The sequence below is a fragment of the Choloepus didactylus genome, chromosome 6 (assembly GCF_015220235.1).
Source record: "Choloepus didactylus isolate mChoDid1 chromosome 6, mChoDid1.pri, whole genome shotgun sequence".
Classification (NCBI taxonomy): domain Eukaryota; kingdom Metazoa; phylum Chordata; class Mammalia; order Pilosa; family Megalonychidae; genus Choloepus; species Choloepus didactylus.
In genome coordinates, this window is record NC_051312.1 from 147,019,111 (window position 1) to 147,041,366 (window position 22,256).

Below are 22,256 nucleotides of genomic sequence, written 5' to 3' on the forward strand. Positions count from 1 at the left end.
AATGAGGTTTATGAAGAAAGCTGGGTCCCCGGCGGGGATACCTGCTTACTTGCCACTCTCACTCTGAGCTCACTGTTTTGTATGATGTAAGAACTGGACAGGTGTTCAGGAACCGGGGCAGGCTGGAGTACCCTTTATATTTGTGGAAAGAATAGTCATTCATTTCCAGGGAAATTCTAACAAACAGCTTGCCAGGAGGCCGCCCAAACAAAGCCCTTTGCCTCTAGATCTCTCTCATAAGTCGCAAGGCCTCTGACTCCTGCAGAAGGAATGAGGTCATGCATCTGAGAGAGTACGAAAATAAAACTGTTCATATCCCCATCTTCCCCGTCCCAGTGGCTTCAGGCTCTTGCTTGGGATCATGACACTGGAAACAGAAATAGCTTCAAGAAGACTTCAGACAAGTTCCTGGATAATAGAGCCCTAGACAATTACTAAAGGGGAAGTTAGAAAGATTCAAGGTTCCATCTTTAGAGGGTCAGTAGAAAGAACACTGAAAAACGGGTGTTGGGATGCCTGAATTTTAGTCCCAGTTTAACCATCAGCTGTTTTATGACCTTAGCAAGTCGCTTTGCTTCTCTGTGTCTTCATTTTTAAAGGGAAGGGGCTGGTCTACACAATTTTGTACCTTTGAAACTCTGACATTCCTCTTACCTATGAAATGTGTATGGATGTGTGTGTGTGCGTGTGTGTGTGCGTATGTGTGTGTACACAAAACACTGAATTGCCTATGAGAGCCTGAATAGCCAAAGCAATGGGCAAGGGTTTGTTAGCTGGGTGTCTGGCCTTTCGGCAAAACTTTTCTCTCCTTCGTTTCTTTTCCTTCTCTCTTTATCTGAAACCCAACCATCAGATTTGTGAAATGGAGAAAGGGGAATGAAGATGCTATGAAATGCTTATTAGACAGTCCAACATATCAAAAGGTCATTTGAAACAAATGGCATATCTGGTTACTATGAAGCTCATTCAAAGAATGTAATGAAAAAAATCAAATAATGAATCACTCAGGGAGATGCAAGGGATCTTTCCCATTCTTACCCTTTTATTGTCCTTTCACTGTCAGGAGAGAAAAACAGATGAGAAATTAGAGCAGGAAGTAGGGGAATATTACAGAGAGCAAGAAGCAAGGTGAGAAGGATGGAAGAAAAGATCCAAGATTAGGAGCAGAGCATAAATGAAGACCATGCACCTCTAACAAAAAATATTGGCAAAAGATTTTTCTGGGAATATACCTTTAAAACAAAGGTGGGGAGAAACGGTGATGAGGTGGGTGGAAGAGCACATGAAGGTCAAACTTTTCCTACTTCACTATTTTGCTGAAGGTCAAAGGAACTGTGTCCTCGGCCACATGTGTGTTGATGTTGTGTAACCCAACGTGGTGTGACTTACTACGTCCTCAGGGCATTGCTTGACAAGTCTCATTTTTTGGGCCCAACTTCGGCTCAGGATTCTGGCTTTCCCTCCACAAATCATGTAGCAGCCTGTACTGAACTCTTTATTCATCAAACCTGCACTTTGCAGACATCCCTTTTCCAAAGGGCCTTTTTTTCCCCCTCTAGGGATCACACATACCTCTCTTTATGCTAAATTTGTTCGAGGATCAGTCTTGACAGCATATTGGGGTGGAAAAAGTCGGGGGTTTGGATCAGACTGATCTGATCTTTTATCAACCCCCCATTGGCTGTTTGATAGTACACAAGGGAGTTTCTTCCTTGATAAAGTAAGAATAATAACAATACTATCTACCCTGAAGGCTTGTCGCAGGGATTAAATGAGATCATGAACATGGAAAGGTTTAATTCAGAGAAATACTCAGTAAACCTGGGCAGCCTTCTCTCCCCCAATCAGATCTAGCCACCAAGATGAGAAAGGAGCAAGAAGCACTGTCGAGATAAGTACGTCTCATTCTACATGACTCCTTTTTGGTTCAGATCCATCATCTTTGAGTGCCTGTGATTCTTCATATGTGACCTGAGAAGATTAAAGGCAACTTCTCCATAGCCGTGGGAGGCCTTGGCATTGAAATGTATCCAAAGTACCATGAGATCCTCAGGTAATGGGTTGTTTCCCAGAATCAGCTGACAGAGAGCTGCAGGGTTCATCTCTCCCCTGGAGTTAAGGCATTGGGTACAGGCGCTGCTGCGCAAAGAATGCAGAACCAAACCTGGACCCATCCTCCCCTTCAAGAGGCTACTTGTCCTCATGCCCTTCCTCAGAGGGGACAGATCTGAGCAAGAGAGAGACTGAGATGCATGCAGACAGTGGGGCATTTCTTATGTTCACCTTTTATCCTTTTCCAAAGAGGGGTTGGCATATTTGTGACTTCCAAAGCAGTGTGCACTCAGGATCATGGGTCCTGCTTGTGGCTCCTGCTTGGCTTTGCTTGGCCTGGACTTGGCAGCAGAAGAAGGTGGGATGGGAAGCCCAAAGAAGATGCAGCTTTGGGCCTGCATCCTTTTCCTTCCTCTGCAGACTCATCCTTTTCCTGGGAGGGTGATGTTGAAAAAACATAGGATATATGTAACACAAAACTTAGCCGTGACATTTATAGGCTCTCTCTCTCTTCCTCCCTCCCTCCCTCCCTTCCTTCCTTCCTCCCTTCCTTCCTTCAACATGGATTATTCCTCTGTCCTCAGTTAAATTGTAAACATATCAAAACTCGTGTCCTATATGCAACTGTTTCACTACCACTTGAATATTTCTCAAAGCAGGAGGGTTCATTTTATCTGCTCTTCTCCTTTCAAAATCTGCCTATAACTCATTTCTTTCCACCAGTAAAACCTGTTAAATACCTTCTTATGGCTACCATTCCCCCATTTTCCCCATTCCCTTAGTACATCTACACATTTTATACTATAATAATGAATCCTATTAATATATATCATGCATGTGTTTGTACATATCATGCATGCCTATATATATATGTGTGTATATATTCCTTCGATGAACTTGTATGCTGTTATATTTCAGGTGTTTTTCTTATCCTTGAAGCTGTTCCTGAAATCCTTCTTAGCAGGGTATGAGGCCTGGGAGATTATCCCATGGTTTTCTTAAAGGTGAAATCTGGTTAAACAACAGTGGCTGCCATAATGGAGGGAAGCTGAAGAGTAAAGGCAAGAAGGCAGTCATCTGGCAAACATGTTGGAGGAAAAGGACAGTACACAAAGGTAAAAAGCTGGAGGGAATTCCAAGAGGGATGGGGTTTGCTGCTACCACTGGCCGCCTTCTTGCCAGGTGACCCTCTCCTCTTTGATAGCGCGGTACCATGTGAGTGGGGATGCAGGAAGCTTTGCCATCACTCACGTGGGCTTTTCTCCAAAGGTTTTTGATAATAAATTCTTCAAGATGAGGGACAGCAGCCTTTGGGGGTGGGGAGATTGCTATGGGCCTTGGAATGTACATGCATATCAAGTATTGCCTATAGGCTGCATACATGAATGTGCAACTACTTTGCTGTAGAATTTCTAGAATTTTTTTTCTTTTGAATATAGAAAGGGGGTCCTCATATTCATAAAACAGCAAAGACTTTGAAATCATGTGGATTTGAGATGAATTTCAGCCTTGCTCTTTCTAACTAAGTTCCTAAAGTACTTACCCTTTCTGATCCTTTAGACAAAATAAGGTTGAATAGTACCCATCTTGAGGGATTGTTGAGGGGATTAGATATAATGTTTGCACGTGCTTCACTCATGCTTGGCACCTAGCAGATGCTGGTGTTATTCCCCATTGTTTATTGCTTTGTACTGATGACCTACAATTGCTCTGACACGTTAGCAATAGGAACAATTGAAAAACATCATTGGCATTGAACTCTTGGCTCACCCTAAAGCTAGATCTTGTCATTGTTGTGTTGTGTCCACCCTGGTTTTCTCTATGGGCTTTCTTTGGGGCCCCTCTCTCTGCAGGGAACCTCCTGGGAAGCTGTTCCCAGCTTAAGAGTGAGGATCCAAACCCTCGAGCTTCTCCAGAGGATAGTTAAGGGAGACCCACATCCTTCTCAGATCTCATTTATTCTTTCCATGGCACCTATTCGTTCATATCTTGAGGAATTTCTCTCTTTTCTGTCTTTCTTTTAAAAGTCATATATAAAATGAATCAAAATAAGAAAACGGAGATGATCAGCCATCTGGAGAGCAAGAGACTGCAGAGAGCCCCCCAGTCCTCTGGGCTGTCTGTCTGTCCATCCTTTCCAAGTCCTATCACATACCCTCTGTGGTGAATAAACTGGATTGCTGAGGAAGAGAAAAAAGAAAAGGACACATTTCCTTTGCCGTGGAAGAATCTTAAAGGCTCTTTTCTGATTTTCAGATTCTGGTCATGCAGCCAAACTCTCATCTTATCTGCTTTTATATATGTTTTTTAACATCTCATGATTAGGTTTGAATTTTTTAAAGGCTTTGATTAAATAGTCTTTGAACTTGGCGACGTGCAAGTTCATCATTTTCTATCGGAAGATGTCCTGATGCTTTGTATAGACTTTAGAATGGAAATGCTATTTTCCCCCTCAAGGCATAATGGGCTTTTCATCATCAACTTTATTATTATTATTATTATTTTATTTTTTGACAGAGAGACAGGGGGGACCGCCTCTCCCTGCCCAGCGGGGCCCTCCAGGCTCCCCTCCGCAACCCTGGGGCGGGAGATGGAGGGCGGCACGAAGTCGGTCTCCACCTTTGCCTTTTGGGGTGACCCATGGGCTCATTAATGGAAGAACCGCGGCGTGTGAGTTCACGGGGAGAAGCGCGCCCTCCCAACTGGAGGCCATCAGCCACCACACCAGGACATCCAGGGGTGCCAAGTGCATTTCTGAGGGGCTGTATGCAGTTTCCAGGGCATGTGTTTGTCCTTGGGGACTTGGGCTGGAGGATTCCAAGGGAGATCAAACCTTGAGAGCAGTTCCAGAATCTCAAAATCAAAACCACCGAAGTCTTGCTTTAAGAGAAGTCACTCCAGTGATCCCATAGAGAAGCCCACGCATCCTGAATGGTTTATGAGTGACCCAGTAAGGACCTCAACAACCCCCTACCAAAGCATGACCTTGAGGCTGAACGGTGAGGACTTCAGCAGCAATTAAAGTCTCTACACATGGCGATACGCTGCCCTCTTTTCTTCTCTAGGTGCTTTACATGCAAATGTTGTATCTCCTGATCTAAAAGTATTAGATCCTCAATACTGTCTCCCATTCTTCCAGTATATCCTTTTCACTTGGACCAATTTGAGGTCCACAGTAGGGATTTAGTCTGGATTTGTCAATCAGATCTTAGAGCATCAAACGGAACAACTCACTGAGCCCTGATGACTTCCTCTGAGGTTTTGTGTGGGTTGACTTTTGTTGCTGTAGTTCAACGCACGTGAGATGGGCCTTGGAGCTTTTCACCTGCCTCACCAGGAAACTGTGAGGCTGCATGAGATAATGTCTAGGAAGCACTTAGCGCCTTTAAGATACACACACACACACACACACACACACACACACACATGCACATGCAAGGCAGTGAGCTATTATTATCCCCACCTATTGGGCTCACTAAAACAGAAGTTTCACAAGCTCTCTGGCACTTCCTCCTGGAAAATGTCTGAGGATAGGCTGCTGCCCTTCACCCAGCTTTCAGCTTCAAATTCTATTGTCCGAAGTCAGAAAGCAAGGGTCAGAGATAATGAAGGGAAGGTTACCCAGAGTTTGTTGAACCTCAGATAATTAAGAGAGCCATGTATGAGGAATTCCTCATCTCTCTGGTCTCCACCGAATGCCAGGCTTTTCTGTGAATCTTCTGTTGTAATTGGCTCAGCAAGGCACATGGCCGTCTTCTTAACTTGCAGAGGCTAATTTAGTTTTGGTGAATGGAGAAAGCCAACACCAGGCAAATCCATTCCTTGGACAGCCATGGGCTCTTTGGAAGCATGCCTTGAGGTCTGAATCGTCTCTCTCATCCCCACTCACAAGCTTATATTGGGGTGAGGATTCAGAGCCTTGAAGCTTGATTTTCCAAATCATCAGTGTGCACAGTAAATACTGGGTCACTGTGAGACACACATTTGAGAGATGAGGCTACTTGTTTTCCCAAGTTTTTCCTGACTTGGGGTGCAGAGAAGGTTTGTTAGTTCACATGGTTGTAAAATTCATGCTCTCCAGCAAAATGGCAGACTCTGTGATAGTTCATTTCCTATTCCAAGTGTGTGTGTGTGTGTGTGTGTGTGTGTGTGTGTATGTATGAGAGAGACAATGAGAGAGAGAGAGAGAGACTAATTGATGGTTTTGAAGCCAGCCAATGCCATGGCCTTTTATCCTAGCCCATGTTCTCATAGCACATGCCAGCTGTTTGGAGCCATGACTTGAAAAGATGGGCTGATTGAAATGCTGACTATACCCTAGACAGGCAGTCAGCCTCATCCAGTTAACAAAGAAAATGGCTCTTCCTTGATTTTCCTACAGTTCTTATTTTTCCCCAAACTGTTTCTTTCCTTCCAGAGAAAAGGGAAATGTGCAGAGAAGCAATTAATTATAATTATATATGTGCTGGAATATGGGAGAACTAGTCACAAAGAATTTTCAAGTCCCAAAGTTGTCTAATAAAAACTACCCCAAAACGTCATAATTTTACGAGGAAGTTAAATTTTTATAGTTTGGTGATACGAAAAATTTGCTCAAAGTGAGCATTCTTAATCACTACACTGTCACTTTGCAAAGTAATTGTGGAATTAGGAATAATTACATTCTAAAGAAGGAAAACGAAACAATCTGCCTTATGATCTTTTAAAATAGAATTATGATTCTAGTTTGCTCCATAAATCAAAAAGAAGCAAAGCACAGACTTATGGGTAAGGTAATTACCTGGGATGGTAGAAATTTAGAATTAATGCTTTGTTAAAGCTACCCAAGAGAACAGAACAAACTTTGTAGGCAGATATGTAGAGGATCCTTTAGGATGGGGTGCCAGATCTTCCAGAGAGTTCCACTGTATCCACAGGTGTAGATGTGAATAGGATAATGAACCACTCCTTGTCTGCACACCCTTCTGGTAAAACTTCCAAGTCTCTGCAAATTAAAACGCTCTAGAACCTGTTCCAGCCAATTCAAGACAGTAAGTCACAGTCAGAAAAGTGCTGGAAGTCATTCTTAGCATCCCCATGTATAGACATAAATGGTTCAACTTGTTCTTACAATGGGAAAATGACAACAAATAATATGAGGATTATTATTATTTTTATGCCTGGAAATAAAATCCCATCTCTAGTAATCTCTGCCACCATGAAGTGAAAATTGAGAATCTTGGATCTGCTCCACTTACTCTAGGGTATTGTTTCTAGAAATTTCCCTGAAGTCTGGTACTGACTCTTGGTGGGAAAAGTGGTGAGATCTGGGCCTATAATCTAGTCAGCTGAAGGAGAAGGGTTAAAAGTGGACTGTCAGCTCATTTAGTGAAGGCCTGGCAGGAAATGAAGAGACAAAAAACACAGGCATTAAGGGGATAATCGCTGAATAGTAATAATAATACATTATGTCAACAGCAGTGACAAAGGAAACACTGTATTTATAGAGCTAAATAAAAGACAGATCCAGGTCCCACGTTTTGACTCTGAACAACCTTCTCAGTTGGATTTTGCTTCTGCCTAAGGATTATTTTGGAAAGAGCTATTATTATCCGTGATTTATCACGCTGCACTAGGGGGAACTCGTACTTTCCACAGAGACAATTATTGAATTCTCACTGGAGTCTCTTAAAGGAGCAGACACCTGTTTGAAGGGTTCAAGTGGAAAAGAAGTTCCACCAGAGGGCTGGCATGTAGCACCATCAGTCAGCTGTACACTCTCAGCACCTTACTCTGCTCTTATCCCTCAGATTTTTCCTCATTAAATGTACTCTTTGATGTGCTCATTACTATAAAGAACCAGGAAGAGAACTACATATTCTTGGGGTGTCTCAGACAAGAAGTCCCCTCAACAGGTGTCTGTCACCCCAGGGAACTGTGGTTTGCAGCAAGCTATGAGGGACATTGAAATGGAAACCAAGTGGACACCGTGGCTTAGAGAAATGAGTGCCGAGTAGCTTCATTTGAGTAGATAGTGACGTGAGCAAGCCCAATTGTGCAGGAGAAAGAAGTCATTGTTAACACTAGATCAGAGCTCTGAGAATCTGCAAGAATGAAAATGCCGAAGGTCTAAGCCACAACTGTGAAGATAAACAAGGATAAATATCACATGAAATCTAAAGAGTTACATTAGTGGATAATAACCAGCAAGAGAGCTAATAGCCAGGCATAAATACAGGCCAATTTATTCTTTAAAACATTTATTAACATTGAACAATAGCCAAATAAATTTTTATTCAACAGTTATTAAACTGAAGCCTGCGTACATTAATCAACTGAAATTTATCATTCAGAAAGTATCTCATTTTATCCAAAGAAGTATATATGCTTCCAAAACAAACTTGGAGATTTAAAACGAATGGTAGTTTTTTTTCTGCCAAGTATTGATGTGTAAAGATTATTGTGTCTGCCAGCTGGGTAGTCAGACAGTGGAGTGGACTTGTCTAATTAGGGACAACTGCTGATAAATCAATTTTTTCTTCCTATAGGACAATTAGAATTTGTGTGTCTATGTTTTAAATTCTAATTTGAGTTTGTACATTGTTCTGTAGCCAAGTTAATTCTTTAAAGCCCTTTTATATCATGCAAATTCTCCATAAAGTATAAATAAGATCATTGCTGCTTTATCAGTCTTGCAAATAACCCAGGGTCCATCTATTCACAGAATTCAGGCAGAAACCGTAGGGAACAAGTCACATGATGTCCTCAGTTTGGCTTACTATACTGGACCCCAAATACAATTTTAACTTATTGCCTACAATTTTCTTCTTTATACTATTTCTCTCCTACAGAATGCCCTCTTTTCATCCTTGCCTATTAAAATCCTTCCTAGTCTTCAAGAGCATCTCAAAAATCACTTCCCTGATTGCTCTCATTTTAGACGTGATCTCTCAAACTCCTGAATCTCCACCTCCATTTGGCTACGTTCTGCCTTTTACTTTTCTCTTTCCTTGAAGCACAGTTCCTTGCACAGGGACACTAAAAACACATGCATTTTGAATAAATGAATGGGTGCAAACCCGAGTTCCCTGAGGACAGAAGTGTCTAGTATCCCTGCTCTGGCACAGACCTCAGCTCCTGGAAGCGAGAACTGGAGAGAACACAGGATCCGAAGGAAACATAAGTCCCCGCGTGGCCACACTGAATCCAGGGAGGGCGACTCGCTCACAGGGAGAGCAGAGGCTGGAGCCACCATCTCTCTTGCCAAGGCCTGCACTTTGATTGGCTCTTCCAGCCTGAGAGAGCCTGCTGCCTCGGCCCAATTAAATTCACACCACCACATGCAGCACCATGTCCAACTAATCTGCAAGACAACAGAGACTGGGGGCTTCGATTGCCCCCAATTAAAGGTAAGGGTTCACTGTGGTACAGCGAGGGGAACAGTTTCAGATATGGTTTCTGGTTTGCAGAAACTTGAGTTCTAAATGAGTGGTGTCTCAGGGACCCTCACTGGCTGCCATGAGTGTCAAGGAAGAGAAATGCACATTGGATTTCAGCTCTACCTCCCGGTCAGTTTCATCTGATTGTCATCTTTTGGGGAATAAGAGGAATCTGTCATTCTTTGGCCTTACACTGTTTCAATGGTTCCTTCCCATGGAATCTTCTCTTGTGAGAATTTAGGTACCTGTCCATTAGCATCTTGACCACATTCTCTCAGTTCACACCATGCTAGCAGAGAATAGCTTAGACTGAGTTCCATCTCTTAAACTCAGTATATACTATTCGACCACATATGATTATAAAAAGATGTCACTCAAGATGATGAGACATACAGAAGCCCCCAAATCACCTTAATTTTATCTTTAACACGTTTCTTTCCAAAATGCTTTGCCCCCAACTTCTTAGTTGTTACATCCTTAGTTTGGGACATAATTATTTCTTGCCTAGATTAATGACATAACTTTTACCTGGTCTTCCCGCCTCCTACCTGTCCCCACTCCCATTCAGTTGTCACACTTGGTCAGAATTTTCTCCCTAAAGTGCAGGTCAATCTCTGCTCAATTATTGCTGATGACTTTGCCATGGTTTTCATGCTACTCCGTAACATGGTTCCCCCATCTCTCTGACTTGGTTCTCTTGCATTCTTGACAAACATTTTATGAGTGAATCTAAAGAAGCCAATTCCTTGTTCTACACTTTTGGCCTCATTCCTTCCTGATTTGGGCTAGTCTTGCCACCTGGAACAGTCTTACTTGGGTATCATTCCCACCAAATTTGATCCATCCTTTGAGGTCCCAATGAAATCATACCTCTTCCCTGAAGCCTTCCCAGAAACTCAATCTTCATGACACTTGCTCTACTCCACCTTTATAACATATGGAGTACCACTTAATCTTTCTTGGAGTCATTTGTGTATTTGCTGTAGTTGTCTAATCCAGTGTTTCCCAAAGCATCCTCCTGGAACACTAGATACATGAAATTCTTCATTAGTAAAGAATTCTATGGTTAAATAAGTTTGGGAAGTGCTGCATACTTTTTTTTTTCTCTTAAAGGTTGGTAAAGCATGTCTGCATTATTAAAGGCCATGAGAAGGTGTACAGTCATCTGTTTACTTTTGCTTAACCTGAAGCTTCTGAAATTTATTTGTCCACAGAATACTTTTTCACATAACACTTGTTAACTATTATTGCATGGAAAGAACTAGTTTTGGAAAACCTGCTAGGGTATACTGTAAGTTCTTTGAGATTTGAGAGTAGAGTCTTTCTCTTATTTTTTATTCCCTCCTAGGACCGGTAGAGTGCATTATACACATTAGATGTTCATTTAGTGTAAGTTGAAATGCATTTTCTCATGGGCTCCCTAGGAATTTAAGTCATGATTCTGATTTTGTACTCCATTTGTTATGTCAACGTGGGCAAGTCACTTTTCATTTCTGGTCTTAATTCTTCAGCATACTTTTCCATTTATAAGATACTTACAAGTCACAATAGCTATTATGATGAGCTGATTAAAGACCTGAGAAAGGTAGGGACAAAGGAATCATATAAGTTATTAAGTAGACATGATATTGAACTTCACATTTCATTGAGATTGTCCATTTTTTTTTCTTATTTAATGGTTATAGCAGCAGCTACTGTTTACAGAGAAGTCACGATGTGTCAGATACCACTGAACATTTTACATACATTATCTCACTTTGTCTTCAGAAAAACCCTGAAAGGTAGGTATTGCCATTCTTATTTTATAAATGAGGAAACTGAGGCTCCAATGTTTGGGTGTCTTGGCATAGGCAAGACATAATAGGGGTAAAAGGGATTCACACCCAAAGCTGACTTTGTAACCAACCTGTGCTGAACTCAGTGCCTTGTTAGATATCTCTGCTCCATCTTCACCCTTTGCTTTCTCTATAGCTCTGCCCAAACCTGTTCCCTAACTGAAGTAAAGTCTGCCAGTTACTTTTATTGTTCAGGTAACAAAAGTTCCTCTTTTCATTCTATTTATTGACTACTTGATAAAGAAGCAGGGAGGGAGAACGGAAAACATATCTTCCAGGGAAATAATATGCTTTTGTTATTCCAATACAGTGGAATTTTAGACCTCAAAACAATATGAAACTTTTACTTTTATACTCAAGAGTGGATGAAAGTTTTATGGGACCTGAAATGTACACAATTTGAGGGAGTTCTTTTTAAATGCAAAATTTACAAACCTAAAATCTAGGGCCTTGGAATGAGTTCTTACTAGTGAGGGACCACAAAAATTAAGATTCATGAGCCTCTTGGTATATTCACCTCTGCCTGCCACCAATACAGAATCCTACACAGGGAATTCTGCATAGTTTTAAAAAAGAAGACATGTTGCCTGTGTAGAGTGAATTTACTGTTTTCATGTAAACATGACTCTAGAAGAGCTACAAAGCAAACTACCATGAATGATAATTGACTTAGTGCCCTGAAGAGAGGCTGAGCAAAATTTGGGTAATTTGCCAGATTAGATCATCTCTCAACTAAGAATAGAGCTGAACCACTTCAGACCTGGGTGGTGAACAAGAGAGAATACAAAGGAAATGATACCCTCATGGTATTAATATTTGATGGTTAGTCTTCTGTTAGTCTCCCATATTTGTATCCATAATCAGAAAGGCAGAGACTTGACTTGATGTGGTAACAGAGCAATGCTGCATGTTACCTTTCTATAGGTGAACACCTGTGGACGGTGACCTAACCTGTGTAGGAGCTTGGTGCCTATTGGAGGGCATCTCTGAAATGTCAGACTCTGACCTTGAGGGTTTGCCCTCTAAGCCATTTACACCACCTCCCATCTTGTGAGCAAAATGCCCTCGAGGGACACTCCCACTCTCATTTCTAGTAACAAAGGCTCCAGAGGCAACTTCCACCAAGTATGCTAAGAAATCAGTCTATCTGCCTAGATGAGTTTTGACCCAGCCCTCTTCTAAATCTCTATGACCTTTCTGAAGGTCATGGAGCTGTTACAGAAGATGGATCAGAAGCAGCAGGAGGATAAAATCAACTATTCCCACACTGCAGGACTTTATTCCAAATTTCTCCCCATGGTTTCTCCCATCACTTCCCTCCTACTTTTTGAGTTTGCTTAAAGCCTGAGTCCTACAGGCCTGACGTGCATTCTATGGCCTTCTATTCAAATTTGTATGATTGCTTTAATATTAAAAGAGGAGAAAGAGAGAGAGAGATTGACACCAAGGTCGTAGGCCCATAAAACATTCAAAGGAACTTGGAGATTGTCTGGTTCACCCTTCATTTTACTGTATTTTTTAAAATTTTATTTGATTGCTTTTATGCTCAAAAGATGTATGTTCAATCTGGCCACATTATAGAACTTCAGAAAATAGAGAAAATGGAAAGAAAGCCGTTCTTCATCCTCATGCTCTATTCTTGCTATTGTCATCAATTATCATATGCATATTTTACCAGCTTGTAATCAGAGGGTACAGATGATGTTGTCTCCTTTATTTTTGTTTTAAAACTTAAGACAGATGCGATCCCACAGCTATCGCATAGCCATCTATCTTAGTTTGTGAGATTTGCTGTCACAAATACCATAAAATGGGTTAAAGCAAGCACTTATTGGCTCATGGTTTCAGAGTCCTGACGTCCAAATCAAGGTATTTCTAGGGTCAGTAGCATTCTGGTGCTGACTGCGGGCAATCTTTGGGGTGCCTTGGCTTTTAGCCTTTGCCTCTGGACACATGGAAACATCCTCTCCTTTCTTGTCTGCTCTTCTGGTTTTGTCTGACTTCCTCCTTCCAGCTCTTTATAAGGCCTCCAGGAATCTGGGTTAAGACCCACCATCATTCAGATGGGCCCCACCTTAACAAAAATAACATCTTCAAGAGGTATTATTTACAGTGGGTTCAAACCCACCTACATGTGTGCACATAATTCAGTCTTCCACACCACTACTGGCAGTATTTATTTTTATACTAACCAAGAATACTCATGTCAATTTCTTTTACTTCTCTCCTGAGGCTTCCTCTATTGTACTTGTTGAGAAGGCAGGCTCTGGAACAAGATGGCCTGGCTTTGGATAAGTAGCAACTTCCAAACAGTGTGGCATTGGACAAGTTACTTAAGCTTAGTTTGCAGACTATTTTTACCTAGTCATAGAGCTGGTGTGAGGATTAAAAGATATAATATGTGTAAAAGCGATCAAATGGGTGCCTAATTCATAGCAAATACTCAATGTGTGTGTGCTGGATTCATCCCCAGTTCCCATGCCTGCTGATTTGCAGTTGGGTGCAGTAAGTAGGGAGCTCTGGCCAAGGCGGGAGGATCAGGGTATTAATTTCCTGGGCTCACTTCTGGCCAGGTTGCCTGGAGCCAGTCATGTTCCTTGATCTAAAGATTATGGCTTCTTTCAAGGCGGCTGACCCTAAAGACTTCTTTCTCTCCAGGTTCCAGTAACTATTTCTTCGTCTCACCATTCCTTCTGACCTAGGGATGGTAGGGGCTGAGCTGCTATTAAGCCCCAGGTTCTGTACTCTCCCTTGGGGCTCCCCAACACTCACACATTAAAAATAGACCCTCTGTAAACAAACCCTTCTAGACTTTTCCTATTTTGAGTGCACCATCTGTTTCCTGTTGGGACCCTGACTGATCCAACATGTTAGCATTACTTCATCCCCTCTCCAATGAAAAAGGAAATTATAGGTTTAAAAGACACAAAATTAAGATTGTATGCTTAACTCTTACAGGATTTGGTACCAAAGCTCCTTTAAGGACATGAAGCTGGGTCTGCAGAGGACAGGGTCTCTCCATGCACAGCAGATCCACGGGCTTCCTATATTCCTGTTCTGGGGACTTTGCTTGTGCTATACTCTTTTTACCCTCACCAAATTTCTACAAGGTACACAGTAACATGGTTCCCATTTTACAGATGAGAAAGTTGAGACACAGGAGAACTTGTTAAATCAGTCAGTGGCAGAACTGGTGTTTGAACTTAAGCCTTCTGGCTGCAGAGGCTGTGCTTTTATCCACTAAACCAGTGGATCCTGGCCAGCTAGATCAACTTTATCTGGGATCTTGTTAGAAATGCAAATTCTCGGGCCCTACCCTGGACCTACTGAATTTGAAAGGGCTGGTTATCTGTATTTCAGAACCCTTCCAGGTAAGTCTGAAGCATGCCAAAGTTTGAGAACCACTACATTATACAAAATTGCCTTCCAGTGGTTAATGGCATTCTGTACTCTGCTGGGGTTATTTTGAGGTCACTCTTAGAGCCTGGCATTATACTCAGCATGCCTCATATTGATATAGCACAACACAAATAACCCCTTTCGTGCAGCCCTTTACAGTTTACAAAATGCTTTTACAACTATGCTGTCATCTGAGGTGGTATATGTCATGGCTGGGTGAATGGGCTCTGAAGTCAGCCTCCTAGAACAAACCATGCTAACTAGAGAACTAACTCTGTTCATTTGGGCACATGGTTCTCTAATCTCTATTAGCCTCAGTTTCCTCATCTGTAAAATGAGGATAGTAACAGCATATATGCCTCCAAGGACAGCTGTGAGGATAAAAATAAGAAACTCACATAAAGCATAGACCATTACAGCCAACTTCTATCATTATTCTCATAAAAATCCTCAGCAGTGAGGATTATTATCCTTTTTATAGGTGAGGAAGCACCAGCTCAGAAGGCTGTGAGTTGTCTAAACTGGAGCTGGGATTCAAAACCAGATCTCCGGACTTAAAAATCCCCCTTCTCTATACTCTTTCCAAAGCTGCCTTGAAAAATCCAATTTTAGTAATAACCTAGTTAACTGATGGATAAGGAATCTAAAGGATAGCATAACCAAGAAACACTGGAGGACTAAATTACGTTCTTCAGCCCCCATGAGTATCCTCCCAGGAAGCCAGTTAGCCCGAGAGGCTGCCATTTTTTTCCCATCCTGCCCTGCTCTCTAGCATGATTTTCCCCCATGCTGGGGGCACCTCTTCTGTTTCTGGAGAAAGTGGAGGGCTGTGGCCAAGCAGTCACAGAGCAAATGATTTGCTTAGCTGCCCTGTGTGGGAGCTTTTCCAGTGCATAGTCCTAGAGGCTTCCAGATCCATGGAGAGGAACGTGGCTGAACAGGAAAGTAAAAGTTAAGAATTTTCTTATTTGAAAGTGAAACCTTTCTAAACCTATCACATGCACTTTTCCTCATGGAGGATTAACGACCTGACAAGGTTGAACTTTGAAAGAAAAGCTATTTATGACTTACGGGGAGCTGGGGGAAAAAGGATTTGGCTTTTTAAAATCAAAACCAAAAAAAAAAAAAAAAAAACCACACAAACAAAAAGCACCAAAACAAGAAAACCAAAGCACGTTAATTTTTCTTATGTCTGTAACTCACAAAGGGCACCTCTGCTTCGGCTGAAACTTTTCAAAATGACTCTCTGCTGAGGCAAAGAGAGGTGGGAGCAAATGACATCCCCAAAGGCTTGATCTAGTAATATTTATGAGTTGAAAATAAAGGTTCACAGGAGAATTGTTTTCGAAAGTGAAAATGATGGAGTTGTTTCTAGCAACTCATTCATTGCCCATACCCTAAGTCAACTATTGTATCATTTCATCAACTACAACGACTCTTGCTCCAAACACATTCCTAACGATTTGGAGAAGGGTATGAAATTAAGTTTATGAGGAGTTTCAAAGCAAATCAATACAAATAAATAAAGTTTTAAGAAGGGGGGGTGGTAAGGGCAAGTGTTCTGAAATCGGAGTTTGTATACTAGGATATATTGGCTGTTTTCCTTTGGGCAAGTTCCTTCTCGAAGTCTCAGTTATCCCATTCAAAAATAAAGATACTCATAATGCACTGTTGTAAGGCTTTGGGATAATCCATAGCAAGTGCCTGATAAAAGTTACCTCTCTCCATTATTACTTATGATAACTAGCATTTAAAATTAGTTTAGAATCAACCATGCCATGCATAAAGCATTTATTTATAAGTTAAAGCAAGCCCCTTAGGATCTACAGTGGGCAGCAATTTTTAACCAGATTTTTATTATTAATTGTATTTGAAATAAAATAAACTGATCTTCCTACTTAAATGTATGTGACTCATTTAAAAAATGTGTACTACTTGCCCCCCCCCACTTCCTCTAGTCTAAAAGAGCAAGAGTTTTCTGTATGTAAGTATTTTTATAAGGTTGGGGCTTTCCAAAGTGCTGGAGGAGGGATTGAATAAATTTAATTTACCATTATCAGCATTTCTGACATTACTATTTAGCAAGGTGAAGTTATTGTTCCTGGATCCATGAACTTTATCACATGAAGGGAAGATAAAAGAATCAAATGAAAGTGGGCAGATGAGAACAGCTAGTATCATGCAGTAGTGTTTATAGGGGAAGTGAAAAGAAAAGATTTGTGATCTGGGCAGTTGACTTGGACAGGCTAAGTAGGAATGAAGTAGGGCTTCAGAGGAGATGGGGGACGGCAAATGGGGATTGTACCTATTTTATGAAATGACCCACAAATGAGTGAAAGGAGTCAGTGAACCTCGGGAGGGAGCAGATAGTTTATTATAGTGTTATGTCTAAAAGTTATTGTCAGAGTCAGTTCTACTCTATTATTTACAGAGTAAATAGTACAGAGTAGATAACACCTCAGGACCCTATCCATACTGAGGAGGAATTTATTAAGTAGAAGGCAAATGGTGGTTGGAAAGTAGGGTGAATTTAAGTGAGATATTAAAGTTAATGGGACAGCAGACAGTAAAATGTTATAACTGGGTTGCTTCTTTTCATCCAAAGTACTTGAAGCACTTTCATGAACTTACTAGCACCTTATAATTTGGGCATATTTCCTAAATTTTGGATTTTAAAAATGCAGTTTTATTATTTTTGAGTACTTGCAATGCATGGACTAACAAACGGGGCTATTGTGGTGGGGACTACTTCAGGGTTTTTCAAACTGTAGCCTGCAACTCATTCATTAGTGGTTTATGGAATCATTTTTTATGGATTGTGACTAGAATATTCTTTTATTGTTTATGTGGAACTATTTCTATTTTCTATTTGAACATCAATAATATTGTATTTAATGTTATGTGTGTATTTATCACATACTGAAAAGTTAGTATTATTTTATGAAATTTTTATTGGTTGTACACATACTCATCGACACAAATATGTATGCACGTGTATACCAGAATCCCAGGTCAAATATATTTCTTACTGTGGGACATGGTCAAAACCAAGTTTGACTTCTTTAATTCAACAAGAATATTTAAAAATTAATTTATTAGTGTTTACATAAACGGAGTCCCAATTGCTGAAAAAAGATTGCATGATTCAGTTTAGACAATAATGTTACAACCTTGCTTATAGTATTATTGTATATGTATGGTCCAGCCCAATGCTGGCCACTGACATGAGAATCACCTGGGAAATTTGATTAAAGTCTATATTCTAAGACCCCACCTCTGGGGAGTCCAGGTCAGTAGGAGTAAGGTGATTTCCAGGAATCTGTATTTTCAATAAGCATCTCTGGTGATTCAGGAGATTCTGGTGTACCTCCAGGGTTGAACACCATGAGCTTAAGAAACAATTTCTTCAGGCAGCAGCAGATCAAGCCTTATCCTGGTTCCTGTCTTAATTTTCAAGAAGTTGGTATAAGGCTGTCTGGATTAATAAGCTTCAACTCTAAATGTGAGCCCATTTACAGATCTAGGAGGTGAACCCAGAGGGAAAGACCTGAAACCAGACCAAGGGCTCTAGTTATTAACTCAGGAATTCTATGAACCTGCCCACGATCTCCAGCCCTGCGTAAATTTTTTCCCGTTTTGCTTCAGCCAACAAGTCTCCAGTTTGTGTTTTGAATGATTTATATATTTTCATAAGTTTCATAAGCTTTGAGGGAGGAGGCAATGATGGAGGGAAAATGAGAAAGAGCATAAAACAGCAGTTTGCACAGACATGCTACCCTAACAAATAGGAAAAGCATTCTAGAAAAGTGTTAGAAAACCACAACCAGGCAGTAATGACTCAAACTGTGGTCTCTGTAATTAGAAAACCTACACCTTTTAAAAATTTTCTTATGTAAGCCCAACGCTGGCTATTTAAGGTTTTAATTTAGTTTTCTATTTTTTGTTTGGGTTTTTTGTTTCCGCCTCTGTGGTAAGGCCATAAAAATATTTCAAAACCAATAAGACTAATCCCACATCTGGTTAGTGTCTGCATTGATGTAATGTAAGAAAACCAATAATCCTGGTAACATTTCTACTTGCTACTAACATGCAGTTTCTCCATTATTCTTTGAATTTTTATCATGCCTCTGATTTGGATCACATACCTTTTGAGGATACAGTAGCAAATAAGACAGACAAGCCTGCATGGAAGTTATTGTCTGGTGGGGGTAGGCAGAAAGCAAATGATTGAGATAACAGCAGATAGTGGTAATGGCTATGAACATGATAAGACAGGGTGATGTGATGGAGTGCTAGAGCCCACTTTAAATTCGGTTGTCAGGGAAAACCTTTCATCTGGAAAATGGGGATAATGATATAAATGAGGACTGGATGGCAGGATTTTTGGAAAGTCAGCAATGACTTTAACTCATCTTCTTACTTCCTTCTTTCATTTATTAAGCAAATACTAGCACAGTACAAAGCCCAGAGGATAGAGGAGTGAGCAAGTTGGCATGGTTGTCCTGCCATTGCTGGAGGCAGATGTTAAATAGATAGTAACTTGGTGCTGAATATTACGAATGCAGTGTGAATGATGTGATGGGAGATAACAGCAGAGGCACTCAATTTAGACTGAAGGAACAGGGAGACTTAAAATGAAGTTCAGAGTGGAACAAATAAGTCAATAGATTTTAGATAACGGGAGCCAGGTTTCCCACTGTCAGAGAAAGGAGTTCCTGGTAAGTGAGGGGTAGAAGAAGGCTGGAAGGAGGCCTTGGACACGTGCCAGAGACATCAGGATAAACTTGAGTGTGTATGCGGTGTACATACACATGCATAGGCAGATAGATAGGTGATATGGATAGATAGATAAACAATTGTAGACATATATGTATATGTACAGATATTTCCTAGCTCGGTTTGCTAGGAGAGGGCCTAGAAGCTGTGATGCCCCAGGAAGCACACACAGCAACACCCAGACTCTGGTTTCTATATTCCTTTCTCCAATAAAAGGAACCGGGTTCCTTGGAGAAATGCTTGATACTAGAGCTGGGGTGGGAAAACAAAAGATGAGTTGGAACATCTTGTAGTGCCAGAAAGCAAGGAAGTGCTAACATTTAAAAGGAGAAAGGAAGGAAGGAAGGAAGGAAGGAGAGAAGGGAAAGAAAGAGCCCGTATCAAAAGCACCCAGGAGCCAACCTCAAAGAGTTCTCCAATGACCAAAGCTAGTACACTTTGAGCAAGAAACAAATAACATAATATTAAATTATAACCCAAAATCTAAAACAAATATGGTTAAGTTCATACTGATATAAATAAATTATTGAAAAAATAAATGGGGGAGAAGGGACAAATCTTCCTTACAAAAGAATTACAAATAATGTTTCCATCTTCCCTCCAGTAGGTGGGGCTTAGTTCTCTTCCTCTTGAGCGTGGGCTGGACCTGCTGACTCACTTTAATGAATGGAAGAAGGAAGGGGAGTGTAAGTTTACAGCAGAGAAGACTGGAAGACAACACCTTAACCACATGATCATGATTAACATCCCCAGCCATGAGTCACGTGGGCAGCGTGGTGACTAAACACGAGGTTACCCAAAAAATCTTGGAAAGGAATAAAAGGCCGTCAGTGGAAAAGCTGGTGAAATCCAAACGATGTCTACAGTCGAGCTGATAGTAACATGCAAAGAAAAGGTTAAGAAAGAGAAGCCTCCTCCTAGGAAGAACTCATGATACATTTATTTCCTTTCAAGGGAAACTGACATCCAAATGATGCTTGAAAGCCTTTAGGGGATGTGACAACCCCTCTACTCTATTTACCCTGGAAGGGAGAGTGGGAAGAGGCTCACCGCTCATCAGAATACTCAGGGGTCCCCTGAGCCAGCCTCCTACAGGTGGTAAGATAAGCCCCTCGGTGAAGTTCAGGCTATCACCAAGCTGTGTGCAGAAGGATTCAAAGCCAGAAATGAGGGACGCTTGGCGATAAACTGCTGTGACCAGCCCCGCTGCTTCTTTCCTATCCAATATCTTCCTGAAGATACAGTCACCACAGGACCATACATATTTGCAAATAAATAGCCTAATGTTACTTAGCCCTTCCTGTTTGCCTGTTCAATTCTCTCCTTCCAAATAAGCAAATAGCTCCAACAGGGTAGGAAGAGTGTACTTACTGCCTCAAATCCTCCTTTGATCTGCAGAAGCTGATGCCCCTGAAAGTTATGCCCCACCTTACCAACTGTGGCTTTAGCAAATTGGCCACTAAGCAGATTTTTCTAAAGCCAATTTTTGTTCTTCTGGGTCTTTTAAAATACAGGAAGGATTTCAGCACAATCTGTCCTTTTTGTTTGATAGTAAATTAGAGAAATCAGAACCTTAAAAAGACAAGAGCCTTGATTAGGGTCATAGGAGTTGACACATTTCCTCAATGCCTAACCCACCCCTTTCTCCACACCCCTACACTGCCTTTCTTTCTAGGTATGGATTATCTTTCTTCTTGGGGTTTCTATGACTTGATCATCTCAGTGACATTTTTAGGATAGATGTTCAGTGGGAAGAGAGGGTATGTTTCAGGTCTCAGCCCAGTGGTGTTGCTCCCCAAATGTTACATGTTATTAGAGGCAATATATAATAATGATGATGATGGTGGCAGTGGTGATTATGATGATGGTGACAATGGACCCCACAGAACTTTGTTGCAAAACCATCACCATTATTATTATAGTATCTGCCATGGCACAAAAATGATCTCAAGTGCTGCAACCCAGGAATGATCCCCAGGTTCTCTCCCCTTTGGGGAGCCATAGAGAAAGCTAACAAAAAGGATGTGGAAAGGAACCTTCCCATGTGGTCTTGCATCACAGCACAAAAATGCAGTCCTCTGAAAGGCACCCAGCTCAGTAGTTTTCACTCTCATCCCATCTCTGTGGCTGGCATAGTACTTGAGAATTTGGGTGCTCTTCAGGTTGCAAGCAAGGAATGAGGGAAAAAAGGAAATGACCAAACTCAGGGGAAAATGGCAATGCTAGACTCTAGATTAGGGGCCACCTTTGTTTCCTAGGGCTGCCCTTACACAGTGCTACTAACTGGGTGGCTTAAAACAACAGCAATGCATTGCCTAACAGTTTCGGAGTCTGGAAGTCTAAAATCAGAGTGTCAGCAGGGCCAAGATCCATTTGAAACCAGTAGGGGAGAGTCCTCCCTTGCCTCTCCCAGCTTCTGATTTTGCTGGTAATCCTTGGTGTTCCTTGCCATGTAGATACATCACACCAGCTCCTCCCTCTCCATTTTCCAGTGGCCGTCTCCAGTGAGTCTGTGTGTTGCTTTTCTCCTCCTCATGAGGACACCAGTCATCTTGGATTAAGGACCCACCCTAATAATCCAATATGACCTCATTTGAACTTGCCCCATTCCATCTGCAATGACTGTGCTTGCAAATAAGGTCATATTCACAAGTACTGGTAGTTAGGACCTCAACAAATCTCTTTGAGGGAACGTAATCCCTACCATAGCAGAGGTCTAACAGTAGTTGTGAGGTTTTTGACAACAGGTACTTACTCTATTCCTCACCTGTTTGAA

General features: G+C 41.3%; 1 long non-coding RNA gene across 2 annotated transcripts in view; it reads left to right on the top strand.

Moving 5' to 3' along the window:
• The window catches only part of LOC119537669, a 74,855-nt gene extending 54,102 nt beyond the window's left edge, over window positions 1-20,753 (top strand). For both annotated transcript variants that reach the window (XR_005217453.1, XR_005217452.1), the window contains 3 exons: window positions 1,932-2,053; window positions 2,971-3,167; window positions 20,085-20,753. This is a non-coding gene — a long non-coding RNA (uncharacterized LOC119537669). The remainder of the gene's footprint in view (window positions 1-1,931; window positions 2,054-2,970; window positions 3,168-20,084) is intronic.
• Window positions 20,754-22,256: the final 1,503 nt, after the last annotated feature.